Source organism: Pleurodeles waltl, chromosome 2_2 (assembly GCF_031143425.1).
Source record: "Pleurodeles waltl isolate 20211129_DDA chromosome 2_2, aPleWal1.hap1.20221129, whole genome shotgun sequence".
NCBI classification, from domain to species: Eukaryota; Metazoa; Chordata; class Amphibia; order Caudata; family Salamandridae; genus Pleurodeles; species Pleurodeles waltl.
This window is the reverse complement of record NC_090439.1, coordinates 1196343754-1196357266: the sequence shown is the minus strand read 5'-3', so window position 1 is coordinate 1196357266 and position 13513 is coordinate 1196343754.

Sequence of the window (13513 nt, the reverse complement as noted above, 5' to 3'; positions counted from 1 at the left end):
GGTGAGAATAAATGCTTTTGCTATGATGTGAGACAACACTATTTATATGGTGTGGCTTATCATCATTACCAACTATGCTAGACTGTCTAGTAATGGGCAGGCTAGGAAGTTAATTTCCTGAATCTTTTCCTGGGGGAGTCCCTGAATCAGATTGAGAACTATTAGGTACTTTTTCAACAGATGAGGCACCTATGGCCTTATCCTGTTCTCTAAGCATGTTAAGTAACAGTTCCAGGAAGGATTCTTCCCTACACTCAAACCTCTCTCTATACAGAGACTCCTTGCTCTTTTCCAGCTAAGGTTGTCATATGCAAGTTTGGACAGATCAACATTTTGGCCTGTGCCAGACATTTTTAGAGAGAGTTAAAGTGATAGTAAAAGATAAAAAGTTTGTCAGAGCTTTTAGAAAGACAGAGAAAAAAAACTTTTTAAACTTTTTAGAACTTTTTAGAAAGTTAGAAGTACTTTTCAGCACTTAGAAAAGAGTGAAAAGAGGAAATGCAAAACGTTTTGGCTATGTGTATATACACTGACCTTGTTTTGTATATTTTTCTCTTATGAAAAGTACAATGACAAGAGTGGTAAGTAGTCTCAAAGCACTTATCCCACCACTGCACAACCAATGTAGGAGGCTGGACTGGCTTGTAGTGAGTACCAAGGGGTACTTGCACCTTGCACCAGGCCCAGTTATCCCTTATTAGTGTATAGGGTGTCTAGCAGCTTAGGCTGATAGATAATGGTAGCTTAGCAGAGCAGCTTAGGCTGAACTAGGAGACGTGTGAAGCTACTACAGTACCACTTAGTGTCATATGCACAATATCATAAGAAAACACAATACACAGTTATACTAAAAATAAAGGTACTTTATTTTTATGACAATATGCCAAAGTATCTTAGAGTGTACCCTCAGTGAGAGGATAGGAAATATACACAAGATATATATACACAATAGCAAAAATATGCAGTATAGTCTTAGAAAACAGTGCAAACAATGTATAGTTACAATAGGATGCAATGGGGAAACATAGGGATAGGGGCAACACAAACCATATACTCCAAAAGTGGAATGCGAACCACGAATGGACCCCAAACCTATGTGACCTTGTAGAGGGTCGCTGGGACTATTAGAAAATAGTGAGAGTTAGCAAAATAACCCTCCCCAAGACCCTGAAAAGTGAGTGCAAAGTGCACTAAAGTTCCCCTAAGGACAAAGAAGTCGTGTTAGAGGAATAATGCAGGAAAGACACAAACCAGCAATGCAACAACCATGGATTTCCAATCTAGGGTACCTGTGGAACAAGGGGACCAAGTCCAAAAGTCACAAGCAAGTCGGAGATGGGCAGATGCCCAGGAAATGCCAGCTGCGGGTGCAAAGAAGCTTCTACTGGACAGAAGAAGCTGAGGTTTCTGCAGGAACGAAAAGAGCTAGAGATTTCCCCTTTGGTGGACGGATCCCGCTCGCCTTGGAAAGTCGTGCAGACGTGTTTTCCCGCTGAAAGGACGCCAACAAGCCTTGCTAGTCGCAAATCGTGCGTTTAGCGTTTTTGGACGCTGCTGGGGCCCAGGAGCGACCAGAAGGTCGCAAATTGGACCTGAAGAGAGAGGGGACATCGAGCAAGACAAAGAGCCCTCACTGAAGCAGCTAGCACCCGGAGAAGTGCCAGAAACAGGCACTACGAGGATGCGTGAAACGGTGCTCGCCGAGGTTGCACAAAGGAGTCCCACGTCACCGGAGACAAACTTAGAAAGTCGTGCAATGCAGGTTAGAGTGCCGTGGACCCAGGCTTGGCTGTGCACAAAGGATTTCCGCCGGAAGTGCACAGGGGCCGGAGTAGCTGCAAAGTCGCGGTTCCCAGCAATACAGCCCAGCGAGGTGAGGCAAGGACTTACCTCCACCAAACTTGGACTGAAGAGTCACTGGACTGTGGGGGTCACTTGGACAGAGTCGCTGGATTCGAGGGACCTCGCTCGTTGTGCTGAGAGGAGACCCAAGGGACCGGTAATGCAGCTTTTTGGTGCCTGCGGTTGCAGAGGGAAGATTCCGTCGACCCACGGGAGATTTCTTCGGAGCTTCTGGTGCAGAGAGGAGGCAGACTACCCCCACAGCATGCACAAGCAGGAAAACAGTCGAGAAGGCGGCAGGATCAGCGTTACAGAGTTGCAGTAGTCGTCTTTGCTACTATGTTGCAGGTTTGCAGGCTTCCAGCGCGGTCAGCAGTCGATTCCTTATCAGAAGGTGAAGAGCGAGATGCAGAGGAACTCGGATGAGCTCTTGCATTCGTTATCTGAAGTTTCCCCAGAGACAGAGACCCTAAATAGCCAGAAAAGAGGGTTTGGCTACCTAGGAGAGAGGATCGGCTACTAACACCTGAAGGAGCCTATCAGCAGGAGTCTCTGACGTCACCTGGTGGCACTGGCCACTCAGAGCAGTCCAGTGTGCCAGCAGCACCTCTGTTTCCAAGATGGCAGAGGTCTGGAGCACACTGGAGGAGCTCTGGACACCTCCCAGGGGAGGTGCAGGTCAGGGGAGTGGTCACTCCCCTTTCCTTTGTCCAGTTTCGCGCCAGAGCAGGGGCTAAGGGGTCCCTGAACCGGTGTAGACTGGCTTATGCAGAATTGGGCACATCTGTGCCCAAGAAAGCATTTCCAGAGGCTGGGGGAGGCTACTCCTCCCCTGCCTTCACACCATTTTCCAAAGGGAGAGGGTGTCACACCCTCTCTCAGAGGAAGTTCTTTGTTCTGCCATCCTGGGCCAGGCCTGGCTGGACCCCAGGAGGGCAGATGCCTGTCTGAGGGGTTGGCAGCAGCAGCAGCTGCAGTGAAACCCCAGGAAGGGCAGTTTGGCAGTACCAGGGTCTGTGCTACAGACCACTGGGATCATGGGATTGTGCCAACTATGCCAGGATGGCATAGAGGGGGCAATTCCATGATCATAGACATGTTACATGGCCATATTCGGAGTTACCATTGTGAAGCTACATATAGGTAGTGACCTATATGTAGTGCACGCGTGTAATGGTGTCCCCGCACTCACAAAGTTCAGGGAATTGGCTCTGAACAATGTGGGGGCACCTTGGCTAGTGCCAGGGTGCCCTCACACTAAGTAACTTTGCACCTAACCTTTACCAGGTAAAGGATAGACATATAGGTGACTTATAAGTTACTTAAGTGCAGTGAAAATGGCTGTGAAATAATGTGGGCATTATTTCACTCAGGCTGCAGTGGCAGGCCTGTGTAAGAATTGTCAGAGCTCCCTATGGGTGGCAAAAGAAATGCTGCAGCCCATAGGGATCTCCTGGAACCCCAATACCCTGGGTACCTCAGTACCATATACTAGGGAATTATAAGGGTGTTCCAGTAAGCCAATGTAAATTGGTAAAAATGGTCACCAGCCTGTTAGTGACAATTTGGAAAGAAATGAGAGAGCATAACCACTGAGGTTCTGATTAGCAGAGCCTCAGTGAGACAGTTAGTCACTACACAGGAAACACATTCAGGCACACTTATGAGCACTGGGGCCCTGGGTTACCAGGGTCCCAGTGACACATACAACTAAAACAACATATATACAGTGAAAAATGGGGGTAACATGCCAGGCAAGATGGTACTTTCCTACAGTCACTGGGACCCTGCTAGTCAGGACCCCAGTGCTCATAAGTTTGTGGCCTATATGTATGTGTTCCCTGTGTGGTGCCTAACTGTCTCACTGAGGCTCTGCTAATCAGAACCTCAGTGGTTATGCTCTCTCTGTACAAATTGTCACTAACAGGCTAGTGACCAATTTCACCAATTTACATTGGCATACTGGAACACCCTTTGAATCCCCTAGTATATGGTACTGAGGTAACCAGTGTATTGGGGTTCCAGGAGATCCCTATGGGCTGCAGCATTTCTTTTGCCACCCATAGGGAGCTCTGACAAATACTACACAGGCCTGCCACTGCAGCCTGAGTGAAATAATGCACACATTATTTCACAGCCATTTTCACTGCACTTAAGTAACTTATAAGTCACCTATATGTCTATCCTTTACCTGGTAAAGGTTAGGTGCAAAGTTACTTAGTGTGTGGGCACCCTGGCACTAGCCAAAGTGCAACCACATTGTTCAGGGCAAATTCCCCGACTTTGTGAGTGCTGGGGACACCATTATATGCGTGCACTACACATAGGTCACTACCTATGTGTAGCTTCACAATGGTAACTCCGAATATGGCCATGTAACATGTCTACGATCATGGAATTGCCCCCTCTATGCCATCCTAGCATAGTTGGCACACTCCCATGCTCCCAGTGGTCTGTAGCACAGACCCTGGTACTGCCGAACTGCCTTTTCAGGGGTTTCACTCCAGCTGCTGCTGCTGTCAACCCCTCAGACATGTTTCTACCCTCCTGGGGTCCAGCCAGGTCTGGCCCAGGATAGCAGAACAAAGGACTTTCTCAGAGAGGGGGTGTTACACCCTCTCCCTTTGGAAAATGGTGTGAAGGCAGGGGAGGAGTAGCCTCCCCCAGCCTCTGGAAATGCTTTCTTGGGCACAGATGTGCCCAATTCTGCATAAGCCAGTCTACACCGGTTCAGGGACCCCTCAGCCCTGCTTAGGCGTGAAACTGGACAAAGGAAAGGGGAGTGACCACTCCCCTGACCTGCACCTCCCCTGGGAGGTGCCCAGAGCTCCTCCAGTGTGCTCCAGACCTCTGCCATCTTGGAAACAGAGGTGCTGCTGGCACACTGGACTGCTCTGAGTGGCCAGTGCCAGCAGGTGACGTCAGAGACTGCTTCTGATAGGCTCCTTCAGGTGTTGGTAGCCTATCCTCTCTCCTAAGTAGCCAAACCCTCTTTTCTGGCTATTTAGGGTCTCTGGTTTGGGGAATTCCTTAGAAAACGAATGCAAGAGCTCATCAGAGTTCCTCTGCATCTCTCTCTTCACCTTCTGCCAAGGAATCGACTGCTTACCGCGCTGGAAGCCTGCAAAACTGCAACAAAGTAGCTAAGACGACTACTGCGACCTTGTAACGCTGATCCTGCCGCCTTCTCGACTGTTTTCCTGGTGGTGCATCCTGTGGGGGTAGTCTGCTTCCTCTCTGCATCAGAAGCATCGAAGAAATCTCCCGTGGGTCGACGGAATCTTCCCCCTGCAACCGCAGGCACCAAAAAGCTGCATCACCGGTCCCTTGGGTCTCCTCTCAGCACGACGAGCGAGGTCCCTCGAAACCAGCAACACTGTCCAAGTGACACCCACGGTCCAGTGACTCTTCAGTCCAAGTTTGGTGGAGGTAAGTCCTTGCCTCCCCACGCCAGACTGCATTGCTGGGAACCGCGACTTTTGCAGCTACTCCGGCCTCTGTGCACTTCCGGCAGAAATCCTTTGTGCACAGCTGTAGGAGGCTGGCCTGCTTGTAGTGAGTACCAAGGGGTACTTACACCTTGCACCAGGCCCAGTTATCCCTTAACAGTGTATAGGGTGTCTAGCAGCTTAGGCTGATAGATAATGGTAGCTTAGCAGAGCAGCTTAGGCTGAACTAGGAGACGTGTGAAGCTACTACAGTACCACTAATGCCATATGCACAATATCATAAGAAAACACAATACACAGATATACTAAAAATAAAGGTACTTTATTTTTGTGACAATATGCCAAAAGTATCTCAGTGAATACCCTCAGTATGAGGATAGAAATGATACACAAGATATATGTACACAATACCAAAAATATGCAGTATAGTCTTAGAAAACAGTGCAAACAGTGTAAAATTACAATAGGATGCAATGGGAGCACATAGGGATAGGGGCAACACAAACCATATACTCCAAAAGTGGAATGCGAACCACGAATGGACCCAAAACCTATGTGACCTTGAAGAGGGTCGCTGGGACTATTAGAAAATAGTTAGGCTTAGAAAAATACCCCACCCCAAGACCCTGAAAAGTGAGTGCAAAGTGCACTAAAGTTCCACCAAGGACATAGAAGTCGTGATAGAGGAATTCTGCAGGAAAGACACAAACCAGCAATGCAACAACGATGGATTTCCAGTCGAGGGTACCTGTGGAACAAGGGGACCAAGTCCAAAAGTCACAAGCAAGTCGGAGATGGGCAGATGCCCAGGAAATGCCAGCTGTGGGTGCAAAGAAGCTTGTACTGGACTGAAGAAGCTGAGGATTCTGCAGGAACGACAGGGGCTAGAGACTTCCCCTTTGGAGGATGGATCCCCCACGCCATGGAGAGTCGTGCAGAAGTGTCTTCCCGCCGAATGGACGCCAACAAGCCTTGCTAGCTGCAAGTCGTGCGGTTAGCGTTTTTGGATGCTGCTGTGGCCCAGGATGGACCAGGATGTCGCCAATTTTGTCTGAGGACAGAGGGGACGCCTGTAGGAGGCTGGACTGGCTTGTAGTGAGTACCAAGGGGTACTTACACCTTGCACCAGGCCCAGGTATCCCTTATTAGTGTACAGGGTGTCTAGCAGCTTAGGCTGATAGATAATGGTAGCTTAGCAGAGCAGCTTAGGCTGAACTAGGAGACGAGTGAAGCTCCTTCAGTACCACAAGTGTCACTTGCACAATATCATAAGAAAACACAATACACAGTTATACTAAAAATAAAGGTACTTTATTTTTATGACAATATGCCAAAGTATCTTAGAGTGTACCCTTAGTGAGAGGATAGGAAATATATACAAGATATATTTACACAATACCAAAAATATGCAGTATAGTGTTAGAAAACAGTGCAAACAATGTATAGTTACAATAGGATGCAATGGGGGAACATAGGGAGAGGGGCAACACAAACCATATACTCCAAAAGTGGAATGCGAACCACGAATGGACCCCAAACCTATGTGACCTTGTAGAGGGTCGCTGGGACTATTAGAAAATAGTGAGAGTTAGAAAAATAACCCTCCCCAAGACCCAGAAAAGTGAGTGCAAAGTGCACTGAAGTTCCCCTAAAGACAAAATAGTTGTGTTAGAGGAATAATGCAGGAAAGACACAAACCAGCAATGCAACAACAATGGATTTCCAGTCGACGGTACCTGTGGAACAAGGGGACCGAGTCCAAAAGTCACAAGCAAGTCAGAGATGGGCAGATGCCCAAGAAATGCCAGCTGTTGGTGCAAAGAAGCTTGTACTGGACTGAAGAAGCTGTGGTTTCTGCAAGAACGACAAGGGCTAGAGACTTTCCCTTTGGAGGATGGATCCCACACGCCGTGCAAAGTCGTGCAGAAGTGTTTTCCCCAACGGATGGACGCCAACAAGCCTTGCTAGCTGCAAGTCATGCGGTTAGGGTTTTTGGATGCTGCTGTAGCCCAGGATAGACCAGGATGTCGCCAATTTCGTCTGGGGACAGAGGGGACGCCGAGCAAGACAAGGAGCCCTCTCAGAAGCAGGCAGCACCCACAGAAGTGCCAGAACTGGCACTACAAAGGAAAGTGAAACGGTGCTCGCCTGAAGTTACACAAAGGAGTCCCACGTCACCGGAGACCAACTTAGAAAGTCGTGCAATGCAGGATAGAGTGCCGTGGACCCAGGCTTGGCTGTGCACAAAGGATTTCCACCGGAAGTGCACGGGAGCCGGAGAAGTTGCAAAAGTCGTGTTACCAACAATGCAGTCTGACGTGGGGAGGCAAGGACTTACCTCCACCAAACTTGGACTGAAGAGTCACTGGACCGTGTGGGTCACTTGGACAGTCTTGCTGGATTCGAGGGACCTCGCTCGTCGTCGTGAGAGGAGACCCAAGGGACCGGAGATGCAGCTTTTGGTGCCTGCGGTTGCAGGGGGAAGATTCCGTCGACCCACGGGAGATTTGTTCGCAGCTTCTGATGCAGAGAGGAGGCAGACTACCCCCACAGGATGCACCACCAAGAAAAACAGTCGAGAAGGCAGCAGGAGCGGCGTTACAAGGTTGCAGTAGTCGTCTTAGCTACTTTGTTGCAGTTTTGCAGGCTTCCAGCGCGGTCAGCAGTCGATTTCTTGGCAGAAGGTGAAGAGGGAGATGCAGAGGAACTCTGATGAGCTCTTGCATTAGTTATCTGAGGAATCCCCAAAGAAAGAGACCCTAAATAGCCAGAAAAGAGGGTTTGGCTACTTAGGAGAGAGGATAGGCTAGCAGCACCTAAATGAGCCTATCAGAAGGAGTCTCTGACGTCACCTGCCTGGACTGGCCACTCAGAGCAGTCCAGTGTGCCAGTAGCACCTCTGTTTCCAAGATGGCAGAGGTCTGGAGCACACTGGAGGCGCCCAGGGGAGGTGCAGGTCAGGGGAGTGGTCACTCCCCTTTCCTTTGTCCAGTTTCGCGCCAGAGCAGGGCTGAGGGGTCCCTGAACCGGTGTAAGCTGGCTTATGCAGAATTGGGCACATCTGAGCCCAAGAAAGCATTTCCAGAGGCTGGGGGAGGCTACTCCTCCCCTGCCTTCACACCATTTTCCAAAGGGAGAGGGTGTAACACCCCCTCTCTGAGGAAGTCCTTTGTTCTGCCATCCTGGGCCAGGCCTGGCTGGACCCCAGGATGGCAGAAGCCTGTCTGTGGGGTTGGCAGCAGCAGCAGCTGCAGTGTAACCCCAGAAAAGGCAGTTTGGCAGTACCAGGGTCTGTGCTACAGACCACTGGGAGCATGGAATTGTGCCAACTATGCCAGGATGGTATAGAGGGGGCAATTCCATGATCTTAGACATGTTACATGGCCATATTCGGAGTTACCATTGTGAAGATACACATAGGTAGTGACCTATGTGTAGTACATGCATGTAATGGTGTCCCCGCACTCACAAAGTCGGGGAATTTGCCCTGAACAATGTGGGGGCACCTTGGCTAGTGCCAGGGTGCCCACACACTAAGTAACTTTGCACCTAACCTTTACCAGGTAAAGGATAGACATATAGGTGACTTATAAGTTACTTAAGTGCAGTGAAAATGGCTGTGAAATAATGTGTGCATTATTTCACTCAGGCTGCAGTGGCAGGCCTGTGTAAGAATTGTCAGAGCTCCCTATGGGTGGCAAAAGAAATGCTGCAGCCCATAGGGATCTCCTGGAACCCCAATACCCTGGGAACCTCAGTACCATATGCTAGGGAATTATAAGGGTGTTCCAGTAAGCCAATGTGAATTGGTAAAATTGGTCACTAGCCTGTTAGTGACAATTTGAAAGTAATGAGAGAGCATAACCACTGAGGTTCTGGTTAGCAGAGCCTCAGTGAGACAGTTAGTCACTACACAGGTAACACAGTCAGGCACACTGATGAGCACTGGGGCCCTGTGTTGCAGGGTCCCAGTGACACATACAACTAAAACAACATATATACAGTGAAAAATGGGAGTAACATGCCAGGCAAGATGGTACTTTCCTACACAACCCCCCCCCCCCAAACGAAGGACAATAAGACTAGTCATTTCCTGATGGGTCTTCATTGTCTAAGTGGAAATATCTGGAGAGTCCATCTGCATTGGAGTGGGTACTCCCAGGTCTATGTTCCACTGTATAGTCCATTCCCTGTAGAGATATGGACCACCTCAACAATATAGGATTTTCACCTTTCATTTGTTTTAGCCAAAGTAGAGGTTTGTGGTCTGTTTGAACAATGAAGTGAGTGCCAAACAGGTATGGCCTCAACTTCTTCAAAGCCCAGACCACAGCAAAGGCCTCCCTCTCAATGGCAGACCAAAGCTTTTCTCTAGGGGTCAACCTCCTACTAATAAAAGCAACAGGTTGATCCTGGCCCTCAGAATTAAGTTGTGATAGGACTGCCCCTACTCCTAATTCAGATGCATCAGTTTGGACATAGAATTTTTTAGAGTAACAAGGGCTTTTCAGGACAGGTGCAGAGCACATGGCCTGCTTCAGCTCCTCAAAAGCTTTCTGACAGTTTGCTGTCCACAATACCTTTTTAGGCATTCTTTTGGATGTGAGGTCATTAAGAGGGGCTGCAATGGAGCCATAGTTCTTGATGAACCTCCTGTAATACCCAGTGAGGCCTAAAAAGGCTCCCACCTGAGTCTGAGTAGTAGGGGGAGTCCAATCCATAATTGTCTGGATCTTCCCCTGAAGTGGTGCAATCTGTTCTCCACCAACCAGGTGTCCCAGATAAACCACCTTCCACTGCCCTATCTGGCACTTTGAAGCCTTGATAGTGAGGCCTGCCTTCTGCAGGGCCTCCAAAACTTTCCATAGGTGGACTAGGTGATCATCCCAGCTGGAGCTAAAGACAGCTATATCGTCCAGATATGCTGCACTGAAAGCTTCCAGCCCTTGCAGGACTGTATTCACCAACCTCTGAAAAGTGGCAGGTGCATTCTTCAAACCAAAAGGCATTACTGTGAATTGGTAATGTCCTCCAATGGTAGAAAATGCAGTTTTAGGTTAAGCATCTTCTGATAATTTGATCTGCCCATACCCTGCAGTCAAATCAAAAGTGCTTAGATACTTGGCAGATGCCAGTGTATCTATGATCTCATCTGCCCTGGGTATAGGGTGAGCATCAGTTTTGGTTACCTGGTTAAGCCCTCTGTAATCAACACAAAACCTCATTTCCTTCTTTCCATCTTTGGAATGAGGCTTTGGCACAAGTACCACAGGAGAAGCCCATGGACTTTCAGAGTGCTCAACCACTCCTAGTTCTAACATTTTCTGAACTTCTTGCTTTATGCAGTCTCTGACATGGTCAGGTTGCCTATAGATCTTACTTTTGACAGGCAAGCTGTCTCCAGTATCTATAGTGTGCTCACACCAAGAAGTGGTACCTGGCACAGTAGAGAAGAGTTCTGAAAATTGACCTAGGAGATTTATGCAATGGTCTTTCTGCTCAGCAGTAAGACAATCAGCCAAAACTACACCTTCCCCAAGAGCATCTTGTTCTGTGGAAGAGAAGAGATCAGGTAGAGGATCACTGTCTTCTTCCTGTCCCTCATCAGTTGCCATGAGCAGGGTGAGATCAGCCCTGTCATAGTAGGGTTTCAGGCGGTTGACATGGAGCACCCTAAGGGGACTCCTGGCAGTGCCTAAGTCAACCAAGTAGGTGACTTCACCCTTCTTCTCAACAATTGTGTGGGGTCCACTCCATTTATCTTGGAGTGCTCTTGGGGCCACAGGCTCCAAGACCCACACTTTCTGCCCTGGTTGGTACTGAACCAAAACAGCCTTCTGGTCATGCCATTGCTTCTGGAGCTCTTGGCTGGCCTGAAGGTTTTTATTGGCCTTCTTCATGTATTCAGCCATCCTTGATCTGAGGCCTAGTACATAGTCCACAATATCTTGCTTTGGAGCTTTTATAGGTTGTTCCCAACCCTCCTTAACAAGTGTGAGTGGACCCCTAACAGGGTGTCCAAAGAGGAGTTCAAAGGGGCTGAAGCCCACTCCTTTCTGGGGTACCTCCCTGTAGGCAAAAAGGAGGCATGGTAAAAGGATATCCCATCTCCTGTGGGGTTTGTCTGGGAGTCCCATAATCATGCCTTTGAGAGTTTTATTAAACCTCTCCACCAGTCCATTTGTTTGTGGATGATAGGGTGTGGTGAACTTGTAAGTTACCCCACACTCTTTCCACATGGCCTTCAAGTATGCAGACATGAAATTGCTTCCTCTGTCTGAAACTACCTCTTTTGGGAAGCCCACCCTGGAAAAGATTCCCAGGAGGGCCTTTGCCACTGCAGGAGCTGTAGTGGTCCTAAGAGGAATTGCCTCAGGATATCTTGTGGCATTTTCCACTACCACCAAGATAAACCTATTGCCTGAAGCAGTAGGAGCGTCAAGGGGGCCAACTATGTCAACCCCTACCCTTTCAAAGGGAACCCCAACCACAGGCAGTGGAATAAGGGGTGCCTTTGGAGTGCTACCTGTCTTGCCACTGGCTTGACAGGTTTCACAGGACTTACAAAATTCCTTTGTGTCCTCAGACATCCTAGGCCAATGAAACAGGGGAACAAGCCTGTCCCAAGTTTTCATTTGCCCTAGATGCCCAGCAAGGGGAACATCATGTGCAAGAGTTAGGAGGAACTTTCTGTACTCCTGAGGAATCACTAATCTTCTGGCTGCCCCAGGTTTAGGATCCCTTGACTCAGTGTACAAGAGGTTGTCCTCCCAGTAAACTCTGTGAGAGTCACTGATATCCCCATTTGCTTGTTTGACAGCTTGCTGTCTTAGACCCTCTACTGTGGGACAGGTTTGCTGTGCCACACTCAGCTCCTCCCTGGCAGGCCCCCCTTCACGCAAAAGCTCAGCAGTGTCTGCTTCCAGCTCCTCTGGTGTAGGTTCTGCACAGGGTGGAAACTCTTCTTCCTCAGAAGAAGAATCCACTGTAGAGGGAGGGATAGTAGGATGTGGTTTGCTTCTACTAGCCCTAGCTTTAGGGAGCACTTGGTCCATTGTTCCAGGATCCAAGCTTCCCTGTCCTTTTTGCTTTTTGGCCTGAGCCCTTGTCATTGCAAAAATATGCCCTGGAATGCCCAGCATTGCTGCATGGGCCTCCAACTCCATATCTGACCAAGCTGATGTCTCCAAATCATTCCCTAATAGACAGTCTACAGATAAATCTGAAGCTACCACAACTTTCTTTGGACCAGTATCTCCCCCCCAGTTGAGATTTACAACAGCCATGGGGTGGCTAAGTGTGTTGTTGTGAGCATCGGTTACTTGGTACTGGTGACCAAGTAGGTGTTGTTCAGGGTGTACCAGTTTCTCAATCACCACTGTGACACTGGCACCTGTGTCCCTGTAGGCCTGGACCTCAACACCATTTATTAGGGGTAGTTGCTTGTACTTCTCCAAGTTATGGGGGCAAGCAACCAAAGTGGCTAAATCAATAGCCCCTTCAGAGACTAAAACAGCCTCTGTGGTCTCCCTAATCAGACCAACCCCAACTAAGTTACCAATAGTAAGCCCAGCTACTCCCTTGGATTGGCTATTAGTAGGTTTGCTCCCACCACCACTGCTATTAGTAGGGACACTAGGTATAGCAGTAGGGGTTGTAGTGGTAGGAGGCTTGGTGCTTTTCTTTGGACAACTGGGATCTGTTGTCCAATGGCCTTTTACTTTACATAAATAGCACCATGGTTTCTTTTCTTGATTATGTTTTGAAGAGGATTTAGGCCCACCACCCCCCCAGAGTGTTTTTGTGGACCTGATGAAGACTCATTTTTAGATTTGTCACCACCTTTGTCTGAAGGCTTACCATCCTTCTTCTTGCCATCTTTGTCACTGCCTGTATGGACCTTTCTGTTCACTCTTGTTCTGACCCATGTGTCTGCCTTCTTTCCCAACTCTTGGGGAGAGGTCAGATCAGAGTCTACCAAGTACTGGTGCAACAAATCTGACACACAATTATTAAGAATATGCTCTCTCAGGATTAAGTTATACAGGCCTTCATAGCCAGTCACTTTACTGCCATGTAACCACCCTTCCAAGGACTTCACTGAATGGTCAATGAAATCAACCCAATCTTGTGAAGACTCCTTTTTGGTCTCTCTGAACTTTATCCTGTATTGTTCAGTGGTTAAGCCATAACCATCAAGGAGTGCATTCTTAAGAATAGTG